Here is a 19683-nt window from a genome sequence, read left to right on the forward strand (position 1 = left end):
ATTCCCTTTTTGTAGCATCTTGCATGCATCTGCCTCCCTTACCAGACCTTGGGATCTATAGCACTTGCACCCATCTGATTCCTCTTCGAGTCTCTTGTAATGAGTGAATATGTGGCCCAGTGCATAGTAAGTACTTACTAAATAATGTGTTGAATTGAACTGTTCACCTGTGGTTCATTGTTTAGCACACAGTTGGGACCCTATACTTGTGTCCTGAGTTGAATTAATCTTTGCCACACTTCCACTTTTCTTTCTTTCTTTTTTTTTGGCCACACCATGTGACTAGTGGGATCTTAGTTCCCTGACCAGGATTGGACCCATGCCCTCTGCAATGGAAATACAGGGTCCTAACCACTGGGCCACCAGGGAGCTCCTTTGCCCCTCCCATGCACCCCCCCAACACTTCCTCTTTTCAGAAGCAGAAAGGGATAAACATGAGTTCTTCCCCTACTCCAGGGTGCCTTTCTACTCAGAAAGATTAGAACTGAAATTGGTGACCAAGGAGAGGCCCAGAAGCCATAGGAGACAGAAAGCATCAGGGAAACACACACACACAAACTCATGTGTGCATGTGCAGAGAAATGTAGACAGATTCCTCCCATCCCCCTAGACACAGAGAACTCAACAGACAGATCGAGAGGGATTGGGCGCACGTTGTTGTTGTTCAACCTCTTAAGTTGTGTCTGACTCTTCGTGACTCTACAGACTGCAGCATGCCAGGTTTCCCAGTTCTTCACTATCTCCCGGAGTTTGCTCAAACTCATGTCCATGAGTTGGTGATACCGTCCAGCCATCTCATCCTCTGTCGGCCCCTTCTCCTCTTGCCCTCAGTCTTTCTTAGCCTCAGGGTCTTTTACAATGAGTTGGCCCATGAGAAAGGGAAAAATGGACTGACAGACAGGAATGAATGGAAGGAAGGACAAAGGAGAGATAGAAAAAGAGAATAGAAGGTGGAGGAGGGAAGGAGAAAATTAGGGCCAATAGTGTGCTGATTGGGAAAGCAGTGAGTAAAAGCCCCAGGAGGGAGGCTTCCCACTGCTCAGGGCAGCAGAGATGGAGGCTGGGGGCATAGCTATGAGTTCTTCATCCCGTGGCTGATCTAGGGGTGCAGGGAGGTGCAGGGGGTGAGACACGCCAGGGGCCCTCCAGAGCCACATGCCCTTGCACACATCTGGTGCCGTGGCCTGGTGGCACCTCCTTCAGGGGCGGGTGCTGTGTGCTGTAGCCTGGGCCTTCTCTGCACCTTCTTTCAGAGGCTCAAGTCCACAAGGAACATGCAGAGGGAGGTGGCGGCTGCCGTGTGTTTTCCCTTGGCCTCGTGCTGTTGGATTTGCGGTGCTTCATGAAAGAATAATCACTCACATCAATTTTTAAAGCTGCCTAATGCTCCGCTCAGCCCAGCTGTGTAGAAGTTTGCAAAGTAGGCAAGCAGCAAAGCTCCCTGCGAGAAAGCCAAGAGACATGACTGAGTGTCAGGTCCGTGGATGTCGTTGCCATGGCCCTGGATGGTTCCTGGCTGTTGTTATGGAGTTGGGGAGGGCAGAGAAGTGGTCCCACCCATTGTCTGGTCAGAGGGCAGGAGCTGAGAGAGCAGAACCTCATGAGGACTGAAGGCCCCATATCCTAGCAACCAGTCCCATTTCTGGCCATTCCGGAAGCTCACTTAGTTATCGCCTTAAGAATTTTATATCAAGATAACAAGTCTTTATAATAAAATTTCTCTGTTAGAATACTGGAGTGGTCTCTGTCTCCTGATGAGAACCTGGCGCATGCTCACGTGGAATTCTTGGGAAGCGATGTTAAATCAGAGTGTCTATTACTTATGGGGAAAATCCACAATGTTCCACTAAGGAGTATTACCTTGTTTTATTACTGCCATTTTGATCACTCAGGCTATAGCAGCAGCTGCTGCTTGGGTGATAACAATTTCTCACATACCAACAACATCTCATGGTTCACAAACCCTACCGGCCCCCTTTCCTCTCTTGTTTTCCACGACAGCTCTGTGTGCTAAGAAAAGTTATCTGCAGCGACTTCTGGGAAGGACAGTGACTTGCCCACAGTCATAGCTAGTCACAGATGACTGGGTTCCAAAGTAATTTTTTAAAAGAAATTCCAGTTCTTTTTACCTTCCAGTTTTTCTTGAGTTGAATTCACCTGCAGGCAAGCAAAAGTTACCTTCCTTTTCTTTTTGGCTTCCTATCTGGCCTCCTCGGCTCTCCACTCTCTAAGCTTTTGAACATTATCTACCTTTCCTGGATGAAAATGGACACAGAGATGCTTGGTCTAGGGGAATAGTCTCTCTGGATCCTGTCCATTGAGCCAGACATCTCCTTAATGCTGGCAGGTCTCACATTTCCAGTGAGTTTGCATTTAAACTAAAAGCTTTCTAGAACCTTGGGCTTAGACCTGGTGCACTTAAAAGGCACTTCCCAGAACACTCAATTTTATTAATACCGTAAAACAATCTACATTAAATAGCTGGATCATTTCACATTCACAAGCCATCTCCAATTTGAACTGCTTTATTTGGATGGTGCCTAAGTATTCCTGTAAATGATGTTGCTGGTCTCATTGAGGGGGCACGCCAGAAAGATGGAGGCCCCCCATTCTTTCTTCCCTTCCTCCTTCCTTCCCTTCTTCCCTCTCTCTTTCATTCTCTCTCTCCCTCCCTCCCTCCCTCTTTCTTTCTGCTTTATTGCGATAGAAGTGATATAAAAACCACACATATTTAGTGTATACAAGTTGATGAGTTTGCACATATGATACACCTGTGATAGCATCACTACCACAAAGTAAGATGTGTGTTTAAAAGATTGGTTCTCTTGTGTTTCTTTGAGTCCCTTTGCTTTTCTGTTGTCGTAGGAATGCTTAACATGAAATCTACTCTCTTAAATTTTTAAGTGCACAACACAGTATGTTACCTGTAGGCACTACGTTGACCAGCAGATCTCTGGAACACGTTCGTCTTGTATAACTTTAACTCTGTACCCATTGAACAACAACTCCCCATTTCCCCCTTTCCCTGTCCTCTGGAAACTACCATTTGATATAGCTATTTATTTTCTTACAGTTTTGTGGGTCGGCTGAGCTCAGCTGGGCAGTTCTTCTGCTTTACATGGTGTTGGCTGGGGTCACCTGTGTCTTTGTTCAGCTGAGGGTTTGGCTGCGGCCAGCATGTCCAATGTAGACTCCCTAACATGTCTGGTGCCTCAGCTCAGGCATCTGGAGTGGCTGGCAGCTGGCGAGGGCTCACTCTCCAGGTGTTCACTCACCATTTCTTCACACAGCTGTTGGATCCTAAGAGAATGCAAATGGAAACCGTCAGATCTCTTGAGGCCTGGACCCCAGAGTTTGTATAACATTACTTTTGTCATGGTATAATGGTTGGAAGATGTCCCAGGGCCAGACTCAAGTTTAAGGGAAATAGAGTGCCCCTCTTGATAGGAGGAGTGCCATCTGGGATGGGGAGACAGCTGGCTGTCATCACTGCAGACAGTTGACCCTAGCTGCACTCTTATCCTCCTGCTCCATGTGGAAAGCGAGTTTCAGTTCGACTGTGTAGCATCTGAGGTCATCCAAGAAAACGAAAGGGACTCGTAGAGGGTTTGAAGGCTTTACCAACTCTCAGAGGCTATGTTCCCACTGAAAGCCACGACATTTTTGCCAGAGAATCTGCCAGTCTCAGCTCAAGGAAAAGCAAGTAAAAGCAGCTTGCTTGGCTCTAGACAGCACATTTTATTTATTTCTGAGAAGTCAGCTAGAAATGGAACACCATACGATGTGAAAACATGTCTTTAAATGTGGTGCACTTAAATCCAAAGGCAGGTAATGGATTTTGTTTCATCAGTAAAGCTTCAATCTCTTTGATGAGCACTTGCAACAAAAACAGAAAACAAAAGGCATAAAATTACCATGGTGATGGCTAATTGTGGTGAGTCTGCTTCAGTTCACAGAACTGCAAATAACATTCCGGTAGGCTAAAGTGCTAAGATACAGAAAGGATTGTTCTGCTTAAAATGTGAAAATCACAGTCTGCTCTGATTAAGATAACATTAAAAATATTAGCAAATTAAGCATTTTTAACAGTGAAGAGGAAAAGAAAATCATTTTCCCCCAAAGCTATTTGGGAATCTGATTTATAAAGATGGTGTGAGGGGCTGAAATGTGGTTGATATTTGCTCTGTTCTGGAGAGAAATTTGAAACATAGTATGGATCTTTGGGGTCCTCCTATCTCCCTCTCAGCAACTCTTTTTACGATGGCATCCTCTTTCCCAGATGCCCAGACATCTCCTCAGTAACTGGCATCATTGGGGGAACTAGAGGGAAAGCAAAGAGACAGACCCTACCTGTCAGGAGAAATACCAGCCTGAACTTTACTGTCTTGCCCAGGAGGCCTTGACACCTGCCAACTTTGGGCAAACATTTTCCCTCTGCGAAACTGGTAAGATCTGTAACACAAATAACACTCTCACCAGTAGTTACAGAAACTATTGTTCTGTTGAAAAGGTTGTGAAAAATAGTCAGCTCCATGAGACTTAATCTCTTCCTTTGTAAAATGGGGAGACTATGTACCTTGAATAGATAAGTGGATATCAAGCATCCAGTACGTAACTTGTTTAAGGTCAATGATATTGGAAAAGGCCAGTGTATGTGAAGCAACGGAAGAGTGAGGGAGGACCTATAGTGATGTGCCCAACTATGGTTTAGATTTTAAGTTCTAGAAAGATTTAGGGACTTTCCTGGAGGCCCAGTGGTTAGGACCTCGCCTTCCAATGCAGGGGGTGTGGGTTCGATCCCTGATAGGGGAAAACTAAGATTCCCACATGCCTTGAGGCCAAAAAACCAAAACATAAAACAGAAGCAGTATTGTAACAAAGTCAATAAAGAATTTAAATACAGTCCACATGAAAAAATTATCAAAATAAATTTCGAAAAGAAGAAGCTTGAGCTGGGCTTGACAGGAGGTGGAGGGGATGCTCTCAGAAGGTATCTTTGGAGGGGAGACTTGGGGCTAGAACACAGCACACTGGGGCAATGGAGAGACTTTAATGATTTGTATGAACGAAATGGAGACTCATGTTGGGGTCTGGGACCAGGAAACCCAGGCCCAGGAGTCTACCTAACAAGGAGACTTCACTCTGAATGCCCTTAGGAAACTGCAGCTCTTCTCAGGTCTTTAACATTTGTGTGATGTTACCTCCCGCCCCATTCCTGCACCAAATCCATTTCAGTTTCCTTTTTTCTCTCTTTTTCCAAAACACTCTCTCGTCTTCCCTCTGTAGTGGGCTGTTTATTTCCAAGTGCAATTAAAGGACTGGGCCAGAAAACAAATAGAGCACATTGTGCCAACTCTACCTGCAAACACATTACATTTGCTTAACCGTGACTCAGATTTGGAATGACCTGAAAAGGAAAGGGGTGACTGTGTTTGGGTGGTGGCAGTGCCATCCATTGCCTTGCTGGGAGCCAGGAAAGGGAGCCAGTGGAACTCTTTGTGGAAGGATGAACCATGAAGCAAACAGTAATTCTAGATGAATACTTGTTCTTCATGCCTGGGTTGTGATTTACAAGTGTTTTGAACGCTCTCACAGCCAGGAACTCATGTAATTTTTAGGACAACCCTACGAGGTTGTGAAAGTAAATGGTGTCCTTATTTTACACACAAGGGAGCTGAAATGGGAAGAGAAAGAGGGCTCGCCCAAAGTTACACAGCAGGCAGACGGCGGAGGGAAATGGAGATTCAGGACATCTGTCACCTCACCTGTCACATGTCTGCTGGGTGTTTACTGCCCCCTGCCTCCCTGTCCTGGTGGTGGGCCAGAAGATGCTGCATTAGAGATGGAGTAATTGGGCAACCAGTCAGAAGGCTTTTTTTAAAATTTTATTTATTTGGCTGAGCCGGGTCTTAGTTGCGGCGCTCAGGATCTGTGATCATTGTTGTGGCATTAAAACTCTTAGTTGTGTCACGTGGGATCTAGTTCCCTGACCAGGGATTGAACCTGGGCCCCCCTGCATTGGGAGCTCGGAGTCTTAGCCATTGGACCACCAGGGAAGTCCTCAGAGGCTTTTTTGGTGACCCAGACACGAGGTGAGGAGGGACCATGTGATTCTAGACCTTCACTATCGCTCACGAGCCCTCTGGGCACTGTTTCCTCAGCCTCCTCCCTTACTTCTGCCCCCTCCTTAAGCATTAACATGTCTCAGTGTTTGCTCCTGTCTCTAATTTCTTTTCAATCTCCATGGGTGATGCCACCTCCAGCCTAGCTTTTATCCTCAATTCCAAATTCACATCCTCAGCTGGACGCATCTCCCAGGCTCAAGATCCATTCAAGACACTTGCATGACTCACAAATCTCACCTGTTCTCTTATGAATCATATAGTATCCCTGATTCCTCCTCTCTCCTGAATTCTAGTTCTCCCTCTCCAGTGAATCCTTCTCATTAATGTTTAAAAGGCTCAAATTTCTCCTACTAAAACTAAGACATCTAGGACCTATTATATAGTGCAGGGGATTATACTCAATATCTTGTAATAACCTAATAATAATAATCCTGGACTCCCCACCTAAGTGAATGGCCCAACTAACCACCAGTTGTTCCACTAGAAATCTCTGTGTCATCATACATTCTCCGCTTCCTACCACATGTAGGCATGAGAGTCCTGTAGTGTGTGGGTTAGTGGCTCAGTCGTGTCCAACTCTTTGTGACCCCATGGATTGTAGGCCACCAAGCATATCTGTCCATGGAATTATTCAGGCAAAAATATTGGAATGGGTAGTCATTCCCACCTCCAGGGGATCTTCCTGACCCAGGGATTGAATCCAGGTCTCCCATATTGCAGGCAGATTCTTCACTATCTGAGCCACCAGTGAAGCCCAGAGTCCTATAGAGTCCACCTCCTTAATAGCTTTTGGATGTATGCTCTTCTTCTGGACCCTGCCTTAACTATCTTAGTCAAGAGATTCTTTTGTTGGGAGCAGGCCAACAGTTTCTGATTTGCGTTCCTGACTCCAACCTCTTCTTCCTTTCCGTTTCTAAAATACTAATAGCCACATTGCTTCCTTTTCAAAGTTTCCTTGGTCTTCTATTTGAGTGAAATATCAAATCTAAAACTCTTAGCATTCCTCTCATGTAGAGCATTGCTAACAGGTCCAGTTTCCTCCTCCTCGTTTGTTCTCCTCCCTCTCTGTTCCTGACACAGTGATGCTCTTCCTGTGGTCCTCAAATGTTGCTAGGCTTGCTTGGGCCACTGTATTTTTATCAAAGCTATAGTTTTCCAGTAGTCATGTATGGATGTGAGAGTTGGACCATAAAGAAGGCTGAGTGCCAAAGAATTGATGCTTCAAACTGTGGTGCTGGAGAAAACTCTTGAGAATCCCTTGGATAGTAAGGAGATCAAACCAGTCAATCCTAAAGGAAATCAACCTGAATATTCTTTGGTAGGACTGATGCTGAAGCTGAAGCTCCAATACTTTGGTCACTTGATGCAAAGAGCTGACTCATTTGAAAAGATCCTGATGCTGGAAAAGATTGAGGGCAGGAGGAGAAGGGGGCGGCAGAGGATGAGATGATTAGATAGCATCATCGACTCAATGGACATGAGTTTGAGCAAACTCTGGGAGATAGTGAAGGACAGGGGAGCCTGGATGCTGCAGTCCATGGGGTCACAGAGTTGGACACAACTTAGCAACTGAACAACAACAACAGCTTCATTCGTCCTGGGGTGACCTTCTTGTCCACCTGGCAAACATTTCCCTATCCTTCTAGCTGAGCTTCCTTCACATCACCTCCTTCTCCTGGGAAGCTTTTTTGTCCCCCTGCCCCCAACTCCCACCCCATAGGCATATTGTACAGTACCTCTTTTAAGTTCCTCCAGACACTTTTTATATACCTGTTTTAAAGTAAGTACTTATTTCTGAGTTTGAATTCCCAGTAGAAGGGTATCAGCAATGCTTAGTACAGTTATGCCTGACTGGCATTCAATCAGTGATTTTTAAAAATTTTTTTTGACATGGACCATTTGGAAAGACTTCATTGAATCTGTTACAGTATTGCTTCTGTTGTTTATGTTCTATTTTTTTTTTTTTTTTTGGCCATGAGGCATGTGGTATCTTATCTCCCTGACCAGGGATCAAACCCACACCTCCTGCATTAGAAGGTGAAGTCTTAACCACTGGACTGCCAGGGAAGTTCCAGTGATTTTTAAATATATGGATATGTTTTCCTCAAATGAGGTCATTGGTTGTGAGCTAGAGGAACTCACCCACTTAAGGCTAATTTGTGTAAACAGGGTTTGTGGAAAGGTTCCTGGGAAATCCCATGAAACTGAACTGTAGGTGGGTCAGCTGGGCTTTACAGTGTATTAGAGGTCATCAGGCAGCTGCTCTCTCTTTTTCTGGAGCTTCATTCCTTTTTTTTTAAAACTAGGACACTAAACTTTCATTCTGAAATTATCTTTGGCCATGGTAGTAAAATGCAACAAATATTCACTGAATAGTCTTAACTCCTGTAATCAGCTGTGCAATACATACAGTATCATAGAACTGGCCACTAGAATTAAAACCCCCTGGAACACCTTTTATGTTAAGTGGCGACAGCAGCATCTCACAGAAATTTTTACATACATATATACACAGTCCGCAGTCAACCATTTTCACATGCGGAGCTTTGTTCTTTCTAGTCTGCTCCTATCTGCACATCTTTGCTCATCTCCTTGACAAGTCTGAAAGTCTCTGAAGCTCCATAACTCTGACGTGCACCCAACTTGGGTCATTGTCTGTCCTTGTCACATGCTGCAGTACCAACTTCTGGGACCTTCAACAGTCCCTGTATCTCACTTCAAATTATCTAGAAAATTTGTTGGTTCCTGGCCAGCCAGTGGCATGGCTAGCTTTGAATTGGTTTTGTTCAAAGTCACTTGGCCTGAAGCTATCGGTTGGCATGAAGTCTCTGGAGAAGGGATTTGTGAGGGGCAGGAAAACTGATTGGCTGCTAAAGTTGGAGCAGAATCCTAGTTTCGTGACTTGCTTATCAGAACCACTGCAGCTATAAGGGATGTGAATAGCTGAAGCCACAGACAGTCGGTTCTCCAAGCCTTCAGAGTGTCAGAGTCTGATGTTGACCTTGGCCCTATAGCAACTCTAGCTACTTCATCCTATCTCTAGCCTTAAGGTCTTTCAACCCAGAAAAACAGCCTCACATATGACATCCAGTAGAAATCAACTGGTAACTCAACAAGGGTATGGCTAGACTTTCAGGTGTTCGTTTAAACTGGGTTTATTTATCCAAAAGTGATTCTGGGAAGACAGCGTGCTTTGTCTTTTTGTAAAATTAAAAAAAATATTTATTTATTTATTTTGCTGCACCGAGTCTTAGGTGCAGCATGTGGGATCTTTAGTTGCGGCATGTGAACTCTTAGTTATGGCATGTGGGGTTTAGTTCCCTGACCAGGGATCAAACACAAGGCCCCCTGTGTTGGGAGTGTGGAATCTTAGCCACTGGCCCATCAGCGAATCTCAGAGTTCTTTATCCTGAACTGTCATTTTTGGCAGAAGTAGCTCTAAATACAGATACAGGAAGGGGCTTCACTCTCTGGCTGGACCTTGCGTTCTCCAGCCTTTCCCCAGGGAATCACTTTTCTGGATTTGAAAGTATCAAGAAGTGGCACGGAGTAGAAAGACCACAGCTGTGGAGTCTGTTTCACTTTTACTGAGAATCTTTGCATACCTCTATTTTTTCTTTCTTCTCTGATTATGCAGAGTAATTTCCTAGGGAACACATTTAGAGAGCTGAGTTTTCTAGGTCCATTTTGGGCTTCTGGTGCAAACAAATCCTGGGACATCTCATTTATTGCCTCCAGCCAGTAAGCAAGTGTGTCTTTTGACTCAGGGCATCCTGAGCCTGTAGGCTATCAGATAAAGACCAAAAAAAAAAAAAAAAAGGTATGTGTTTGAGGTCCAGATGTGGTGAAATTGATGTTACCAAGCTCTAGTTGGACATTTGGATGTAGGGCTTTAAGTCCAATTAAAGAACTGGCTTTTTGGATATTATTTGGGCATTGAGGGGCAGGAGAATCAGGCTGAAAAGAAAACTTTTCAGGGAAAATTAGTGAACCTCTCAGATTCTCAGTTTCTTCCTTTCTCCCTCGCTCCCTTTCTTTCTTTCAAAAATATTTCTGTATTTGACTGCACTGGTCTTAGGTGTGGTACATAGGATCTTTTACTTGCAGCATGTGGGATCTAGTTCCCCGACCAGGGATTGAACCCAGGGCCCCTGCATTGGGAGCACAGAGTCTTAGCCACTGGACCACCAGGGACATCCCAGCAGTTTCTTTCTTTATGAGTTGTGGGCCATAAGGAATATAATGTCTTGGGTGCGGTAGCTGTAATGAAGTCAGCTGAAGAAGATGGAGACTGCTGCTGTTCCTTCAACTGTCCCTGGTAATCAATATGGTGAAAACTGTGCTAATTCCCAGGACACTAGAGGACCAGTGAACACACTGAAGGAGAAGCTTGAAATCTGGTGATCTCCACCCTGTAGGCAAAAACCAAGCCTATCTGGGTGCCATGCTTGCACTACAATGTTCTGTGGCCATACAGATAGGCTAAACTCTACCTAGAAAGAAGTTAAGCAGGTTTTCTTGTAATTAAAAAAAAAAATTACTGCAACACGGCTCAGAAATTTTAATATGCTAATAATATTATTAAATCTGTAGGTGCATATAGTGTCTAGTACTTACCATCCTTGTTTTGTGATACAATCTTTTCCCTTCATTTTATTAGAACAACTTACAAGGCTGTCATTATATGAAACACAGACATAAAATAACTATGGAACAATTGAGTTCAGTTGCAGGAGATGAGACAGTGTTTATGTACCAGGCAGAACTCCTTTAGAGGTAAGAGAGAGGTAAGAGATTAAGACCTGGCTTTAGCTAAACTAAGTTAAAAATGAAATCTATTGACTTAGGGAACTTGGAAGACCGAGGAGCGTTCTGGCTTTCGGTTTAACATAATCTAGGTGTTCAGAGAACATAGTTGGATTTCTCTGTTCTTTTTATCATGAGACAAGCTCTGTTCATGCACCAACTATCTTAAGTTGGGATCCCAAGAAGCAGATTTTTTTCTTTTAGAATTTGCTTTTCCTTTTTAAAAAAATTTATTTTTAATTGTAGGATAATTACTTTACAATGTTGTGTTGGTTTCTGCTGTACAACAACGTGAATCAGCTCTAAGTATACATATATCCCCTTCTTGACTCTCCCTCCCACCATTCCACCCTTCTAGGTCATCAGAGCTGAGCTCCCTGTGTTATACAGCAGCTTCCCGGAAGCTGTCTATGTTACACATGGTAGTGTATATATGTCAATGCTTTGTCCCACCCTCTCCTTCCCCTGGAAGCAGACTCTTGAATGGAGAGTTGCATACAGATTTATTGGGCAGAGCTCTTGGAAACTGTACCTGTGGGGAACTGAGAAAGCCATGACAAGGCAAAGAAAGATGCTCACGTCTGAAGTGGTTGCAAACTGAAGCCTTGCCTAATCCTACAGGAAGCTCTAGAAGCCTTCAAAATGGTCTCCACATTGTTGAAGCAAAGAGTCTATGCCATTATATCTCTCTATTAGCAGGGCATTGGTTATGAGCCACTCTCTGGAAGGGGACATAACTTTGATGAAGTGTTTCATTGTGGCCGATAGCAATTCCAGGTGAGCAATTCCAGCAATTCCAGCTCTGAGCAATCAGCAGGCAACACTGGCAGCTGGGGAAATTAGAGGCTTTACTTGAAAAGGATAGCTGGACAGTGCATCACAGGTCCACTAATCTCAACCGACATGGCCCTGCCAGCTCAGGACAGAACCTTCTTACTATTTCAGAGGGAGAGATTTTCTTTTCAGGTGCTGTTTGTGAAAAGGGAATTTCATTGCTCAGCCTGGGTTCTTACTGCCCTTGTGATGGAGGAAGCGAAGTCATGTGATTGATCCACCATATGAGAGAGAGAAAATCCCCAAGAGGAACACAGATACATAGACAATAAAGGGACAGAAAAGGAATGAATTATAGCCTTCAAAATCTTATTGTTCCAAAGGATGAGAAAGTATATCCACAAGTGATGAGTAAGTGATGAGCACAAAAGATTTTATGGCAGATACTTCTAAAAAGTATGACCAAGGGTCACTTAGACTTCTTGTTTTATTGGTTAAGATGGAGAAGGGAAATTTGTTTCTAACTTGCAATTGCACTTACTTCTAAATCTTTATTATACGTTTTAATTGTAAAGATAATTCTACATATATCATAGTGCAGGCTGGTTTTGAGTTGATGATGCTATCTAACCATCTCATCCTCTGCCGCCCTCTTGTTCTTTTACCTTCAGTCTTTCCCACATCAGGGTTTTTTCCAATGAGTCGGCCCTTTGAATCAGGTGTCCAGAGTATTAGAGCTTCAGCTTCAGTGACAGTACTGCAATGAATATTCAGGGTTGATTTCTTTTAGGATTGAGTCTTCTCCAGTACTGCAATTCAAAAGCATCAGTTCTTTAGTGCTCAGCCTTCTTTATGGTCCAACTATCACATCCATACGTAACTACTAGAAAAGCCATAGCTTTGACTTGATGGACCTTTGTTGGCAAAGTGATATCTCTGCTTTTTAATATGCTGTCTGGGTTTGTCATAGCTTTCTTTCCAAGAAGCAAACATCTTTTGATTTCATGGCTGTAGTCACCACATGCAGTGATTTTGGAGTGCAAGAAAATAAAATCTGTCACTGCTTCCACTTTCCCCCTTTTATTTGCCATGAAGTGATGAGACTGGATGCCATGATTTTAGTTTTTTAAATGTTGAGTTTCAAGCCAGCTTTTTCACTCTCCTCTTTCACCTTCATCAAAAAGTCGCTCAGTCATGTCCGACTCTTTGTGACCCCATGGACTGTAGCCCACCAGGCTCCTCCATCCATGGGATTTTCCAGGCAAGAACACTGCAGAGGGTTGCCATCTCCTTCTCCACACACGGTCTTTCTCTCATTTTCATCAAGAGCTCTTTAGTTCCTCCTCACTTTCTGCCATTAGAGTGGTATCATATGCATGGACTTCCCTGGTGGCTTAGACAGTAAAGATTCTGCCTGCAATTCTGGAGACCCAATTTTGACCTCTGGGTCGAGAAGATCCTCTGGAGGATCCTTTGGCTGCTCACTTCAGTATTCTTGCCTGGAGAATCCCATGGACAGAGGAGCCTGGGGGCTACAGTCCATGGAGTTGAAAAGAGTAAGTCATGACTGAGGGACTAACACACACACACACACACACACACACACACACACACACACACACACACACACACACCCCTGCATATCTGAGGTTGTCGATATTTCTCCTGGCAATCTTGATTCCAGCTTGTGATTCATCCAACCTGACATTTTGCATGATGTACTCTACATGTAAGTTAACTAAGCCTTGTCATACTCCTTTCCCAGTTTGGAACCAGTCAGTTGTTCTGTGTCCAGTGCTAACTGTTGTTTCTTGACCCACTCACAGGTTTCTCAGGGGACAGGTCAGGTGGTCTGTCTCTATTCCCATCTCTTTAAGAGTTTTCCACAGTTTGTTGTGATGAACAACAAAGTTCAAGGCTTTAGCATAGTCAATGAAGCAGAAGTAGATGTCTTTCTGAAATTCTTTTGCTTCCTCCATTATCAGTCAAATGTTGACAATTTGATCTCTGTTTCCTCTGCCTACTTGAAACCCAGCTTGTACATCTGGAAGTTCTCAGCTCACATACTGCTGAAGCCTAGCTTGAAGGATTTTGAGCATTACCTTGCTAGCATGTGAAATGAGCACAATTGTATGGTAGTTTGAAAATTCTTTGACATTACCCTTTGGGATTGGAATGAAAACCAGTCTTTTCCAGTCCTGTGGCCACTACTGAGTTTTTAAATTATTGACATATTGAGTGCAGCACTTTAACAGTATCATCTTTTAGGATTTGAAATAGTTCAGTCGGAATTCCATCACCTCCACTAGCTTTGTTCATAGTGATGCTTCCTAAGGCCCACTTGACTTCACACTCCAGGATGTCTGGCTCTAGGTGAGTGATCACACCATCGTGATTATCTGGGTTGTGACGATCTTTTTTGTACAGTTCTTTTGTGTATTCTTGCCACCTTTTCTTAGTATCTTCTGCTTCTGTTAGGTCCATACCATTTCTGTCCTTTATTGAACCCATCTTTGCATGAAATGTTCTCTTAGTATCTCTAATTTTCTTGAAGAGATCTCTAGTCTATCCCATTCTATTGTTTTCCTCTATTTCTTTGCATTGTTCACTTAAGAAGGCTTTCTTATCTCTCTTTGCTATTCTCTGGAATTCTGCATTCAGTTGGGTATATCTTTTGCTTTCTTATCTGCCTTTCACTTCTCTTCTTTCCTCAGCTATTTGTAAAGCCTCCTCAGAAAACCACTTTGCCTTGTTGCATTTATTTTTCTTTGGGATGGTTTTGGTCACTGCCTCCTGTACAGTGTTACAAACCTCCTTAAATAGTTCTTTAGGCACTCTGTCTATCAAGTCTAATCTCTTGAATCTATTTGTCACCTTCACTGTATAATCATAGGGATTTGATTTAGGTCATTCCTGAGTGGCCTAGTGGTTTTCCCTATTTACTTCAATTTAAGCTTGAATTTTGCAATAATGGGCTCATGATCTGAGCCACGGTCAGCTCCAGGTCTTGTCTTAACTGATTGTATAGAGCTTCTTTGTCTTCAGCTGCAGAGAACTTGGTGAATCCGATTTCACTATTGACCATCTGGTGATGTCCGTGTGTCAAGTCCTCTCTTGGGTTGTTGGAAAAGGGTGTTTGCTATGACCAGCATGTTCTCTTGACAAAACTGTTAGCCTTTGCCCTGCTTCATTTTGAATTCTATGGCCAAACTTGCCTGTTACTCCAGGTATTTCTTGACTCCTATTTTTGCAGTCCAATCCCCTGTTATGAAAAGGACATCTATTTTTTTTTTTGGTGTCAGTTCTAGAAGGTCTTGTAGGTTATCATAGAACCCATAAACTTCAGCTTCTTCTGCATAAGTAGTTGCAGCATAAACTTGGATTACTGTGATGTTGAATGATTTGTCTTGGAACAAAGATCATTTTGTCATTTTTTTGAGGTTTCACCCAAGTACTGCATTTTAGACTCTTCTGTTGACTATGAAGGCTACTCCATTTCTTCTAAGGAATTCTTACTCAAAGTAGTAGATATAATGGTCATATAAATTAAATTCTCTCATTTTAGTTCACTGACTCATAAGAGGTCAATGTTCAATCTTACCATCTCCTACTTGACCATGTCCAATTTACCTTGATTCAGGGACCTAACATTCCAGGTTCCTATGCAATATTGTTCTTTATAGCATCAGACTTTACTTTCACCAGCAGACACATCTGCAGCTGAGCATCATTTCCATTTTGGCCCAGCCACTTCATTCTTACTGGAGCTACTAGCAATTTCCCTCTACTCTTCCCCAGTAGCATATTGGTCACCTTCCAAACTGGGAGGCTCAACTTCTGGTGTCATGTCTTTTTCCCTTTTCATACTGTCCATGGGGTTCTCCAGGCAAGAATACTCGCATGGGTTGCCATGTCCTCCTCCAGTTCAGTTCGGTCGCTCAGACATGTCTGACTCTTTGTGACCCCATGGACTGCAGCACGCCAGGCCTCCCTGTCCATCACCAACTCCCGGAGTTTACCCAAACTCATGTCCATTGAGTCAGTGATGCCATCCAACCATCTCATCTGCTGTCATCACCTTCTCCTCCTGCCTTCAATCTTCCCCAGCATCAGGGTCTTTTCAAATGAGTCAGCTCTTTACATCAGGTGGCCAAAGTATTGGAGTTTCAGCTTCAACATCAGTCCTTTCAATGAATATTCAGGACTGATTTCCTTTAGGATGGACTGGTTGGATCTCCTTGCAGTCCAAGGGACTCTCAAGCATCTTCTCCAACACCACAGTTCAAAAGCATCAATTCTTCAGCGCTCAGCTTTCTTTATAATCCAATTTTCACATCCATACCTGACTACTGGAAAACCTGAGCCTTGACTAGATGGACCTTTGTTGACAAAGTAATGTCTCTGCTTTTTAATATGCTGTCTAGGTTGGTCATAACTTTTCTTCCAAGGAGCAAGCATCTTTTAATTTCATGGCTGCAGTCACCATCTGCAGTGATTTGGAGCCCCCCAAAATAAAGTCTGACACTGTTTCCATTGTTTCTACATCTATTTGCCATGAAGTGATGGGATCGGATGCCATGATCTTTACTTTCTGAATGTTGAGCTTTAAGCCAACTTCTTCACTCTCCTCTTTCATTTTCATCAAGAAGCTCTTTAGTTGTTCTTCACTTTCTGCCATAAGGGTGGTGTCATCTGCATATCTGAGGTTACTGATATTTCTCCCGGCAACCTTGATTCCAGCTTGTGCTTCATCCAGCCCAAGGTTTCTCATGATGTACTCTGCATGTATGTTAAATAAGCATGGTGACAGTATACAGCCTTGATGTACTCCTTTTCCTATTTGGAACTGTTGCTTCCTGACCTGCATTTTCAAGAGGTTTCTCAAGAGGCAGGTCAGATGGTCTGGTATTCCCATCTCTTTCAGAATTTTCCACAGTTTATTGTGATCCACACAGTCAAAGGCTTTGGTATAGTCAATAAAGCAGATGTAGATGTTCTTCTGCAACTCTCTTGCTTTTTCAATGATCCAGAGGGTATTGGCAATTTGATCTCTGGTTCCTCTGCCTTTTCTAAAACCAGCTTGAACATCTGGAAGTTCAAGGTCCATGTATTGTTGAAGTCTGGCTTGGAGAATTTTGAGCATTACTTTACTAGCGTGTGAGATGAGTGCAATTGTGTGGTAGTTTGAGCATTCTTTGGCATTGCCTTTCGTTAGGGTTGGAATGAAAACTGACCTTTTCCAGTCCTGTGGCCACTGCTGAGTTTTCCAAATTTGCTGGCATATTGAGTGCAGCACTTTCACAGCATCATCTTTTAGGATTTGGAATATCTCAACTGGAATTCCATCACCTCCACTAGCTTTGTTCATAGTGATGCTTCCTGCAGCCCACTTGACTTCACATTCCAGGATGTCTGGCTCTAGGTGAGTGATCACACCATCATGATTATCTGGGTCGTGAAGATCTTTTTTGTACAGTTCTTCTGTGTGTTCTTGCCATTTCTTTTTAATATCTTCTGCTTCTGTTAGGTCCATAGCATTACTGTCCTTTATTGAACCCATCTTTTCATGAAATGTTCCCTTGGTATCTCTAATTTTCTTGAAGAGATCTATAGTCTTTCCTATTCTATTGTTTTCCTCTATTTCTTTGCATGGATCACTTAGGAAGCCTTTCTTATCTCTCCATGCTATTCTTTCGAACTCTGAATTCAGATGGATATATCTTTCCTTTTCTCCTTTGTCTTTCACTTCTCTTCTTTTCTCAGCTATTTGTAAGGCCTCCTCAGACAACCATTTCGCTGCTTTGCATTTCTTTTTCTTGAGGATTGTCTTGATCCCTGTCTCCTGTACAATGTCACAAACCTCTGTCCATAGTTTATCAGGCACTCTGTCTATCAGATCTAGTCCCTTAAATCTATTTCTCACTTCTACCGTATAATCGTCAGGGATTTGATTTAGGTCATCTGATTTTGGTGTTGACCATCTGCTGATGTCCATGTGTAGAGTCTTCTCTTGTGTTGTTGGAAGAGGGTGTCTGCTATGACCAGTGCATTCCCTTGACAGAACTCTATTAGCCTTTGCCCTGCTTCATTCTGTACTCCAAGGCTAACTTTACCTGTTACTCCAGATGTTTCTTGACTTCCTACTTTTGCATTCTAGTCTCCTATAATGAAAAGGACATCTTTTTTGGGTACTAATTTTGAAGGTCTTGTAGGTCTTCATAGAACCATTCAACTTCAACTTCTTCAGGATTACTGGTTGGGGTATAGACTTGGATTACTGTAATATTGAATAGTTTCCCTTGAAAATGAACAGAAATCATTCTGTCATTTTTGAGATTGCATCCAAGTACTGCATTTCAGACTCTTTTGTTGACTATGATGACTACTCCATTTATTCTAAGGGATTCTTGCCCACAGTAGTAGATATAATAGTCATCTGAGTTAAATTCACCCATTCCAGTCCATTTTAGTTCGCTGATTCCTAAAATGTCAATGTTCACTCTTGCCATCTCCTGTTTGATCACTTTTAATTTTCCTTGATTCATGGACCTAATATTCCAGGTTCCTATGCAATATTGCTCTTTACAGCATCAGATCTTGCTTCTATCACCAGTCACATCCACACATCTGGGTGTTGTTTTTGCTTTGTCTCCATCTCTTCATTATTTCTGGAGTTATTTCTCCACTGATCTCCAGTAGCATGTTGGGCACCTACCGACCTGGGGAATTCATCTTTCAGTGTCCTATCTTTTTGCCTTTTCATACTGTTCATGGGGTTCTCAAGGCAGGAATACTGAAGTGGTTTGCCATGCCCTTCTCCAGTGGACCACATTTTGTCAGAACTCTTCTCTATGATCTGTCTTGGGTGTCCCTGCAAGGCATGGTTCATAGCTTCATTGAGTTATACAAGCCCCTTCACCAGGACAAGGCTGTGATCCATGAAGGGGAGAGACTCAATTAAGAGGTTGATAATCATCACCAATCTATCAATCTTTACAACAATTCTCATGAAAGTTCCATTATTGCTCCCATCTTGGGTTGCTATTTTCTTCTCCAGGGGATCTTTCCGACCAGTGATCAAACCCGGGTCTCCCACATTGCAGGTAGATTCTTTACCATTTGAGCCACTAGGGAAACTACAGAAAGGGGAACTGAGGTTAAATGAATTTTTCCAGTGTTCTATAAGTATTATAATAATAAATGGGATTTGACTGTAAAAGTTGGTGCTTGACCCCCTGCTATGTGGCTTTACAACTCAAGCTGACATTTCTGATTAGATCTTTTAAAAATTAGTCCTTTCTCTAGTGGAAAACTTAATTCATTGATTCTTGTACAATGAATTAAAGAATCTGAAATGGCAAGATTCAGCACAATCATACTCTTTAACTTGTTTCATGAGATGTTTTTATCTGTATAGCAATCATATCTTCGATGTTTTAACATTAAAATGGATTTTACACATAATATCACAAGAACAGGAAAGATAAAAGAAGCTGAAAAGTTAATCCTTGATAGTAACACCTTTCAGCCATTTTTCTCTTTGTGTCTCCTCATAGGTCTAGTCCACAGGAAGATATTTTTATCTGTCTATATCCATGCAGAGCTAAGGTTGAACCATGTGGAATTTTCAATATTTGCCATTTTTTCAGTGCAAAAATAATAACTTCATATGGTTCAACATGCTACTTTTCAGCATTAAACTTAACATTTTGTACAATATTAACATTTTCTCTGTTGCTGGGTAGCTTTCATAGTTTTCATTTCCATGACTGTCCAATATTCTATCAAGTAAATGCTCACTTTAACCATTCCTTGTCTGTTGCCTTTGGTTTTTTAGTTTTGTAAATTAATATCTTCACACAAAGACATTTCTCTCTCCTTTGGGTTTTTTCCTTAGGACAAATTCCTACTGATGGAATTATTGAATCCAAGATAATTTTTATTTTATGGCTTTTGCTATATGTAGTTAAATCACTTT

General features: G+C 42.6%; 1 long non-coding RNA gene across 1 annotated transcript in view; it reads right to left on the minus strand.

Moving 5' to 3' along the window:
• Positions 1–244: 244 nt before the first annotated feature.
• Positions 245–19683, minus strand: part of LOC145520564 (uncharacterized) — a 47834-nt gene continuing 28395 nt past the window's right edge. Inside the window, exon 4 of the long non-coding RNA XR_014064598.1 lies at positions 245–3300. This is a non-coding gene — a long non-coding RNA (uncharacterized LOC145520564). The remainder of the gene's footprint in view (positions 3301–19683) is intronic.

The sequence above is a fragment of the Giraffa tippelskirchi genome, chromosome 9, assembly GCF_054371585.1.
Source record: "Giraffa tippelskirchi isolate mGirTip1 chromosome 9, T2T-mGirTip1v1.2.pri, whole genome shotgun sequence".
Classification (NCBI taxonomy): domain Eukaryota; kingdom Metazoa; phylum Chordata; class Mammalia; order Artiodactyla; family Giraffidae; genus Giraffa; species Giraffa tippelskirchi.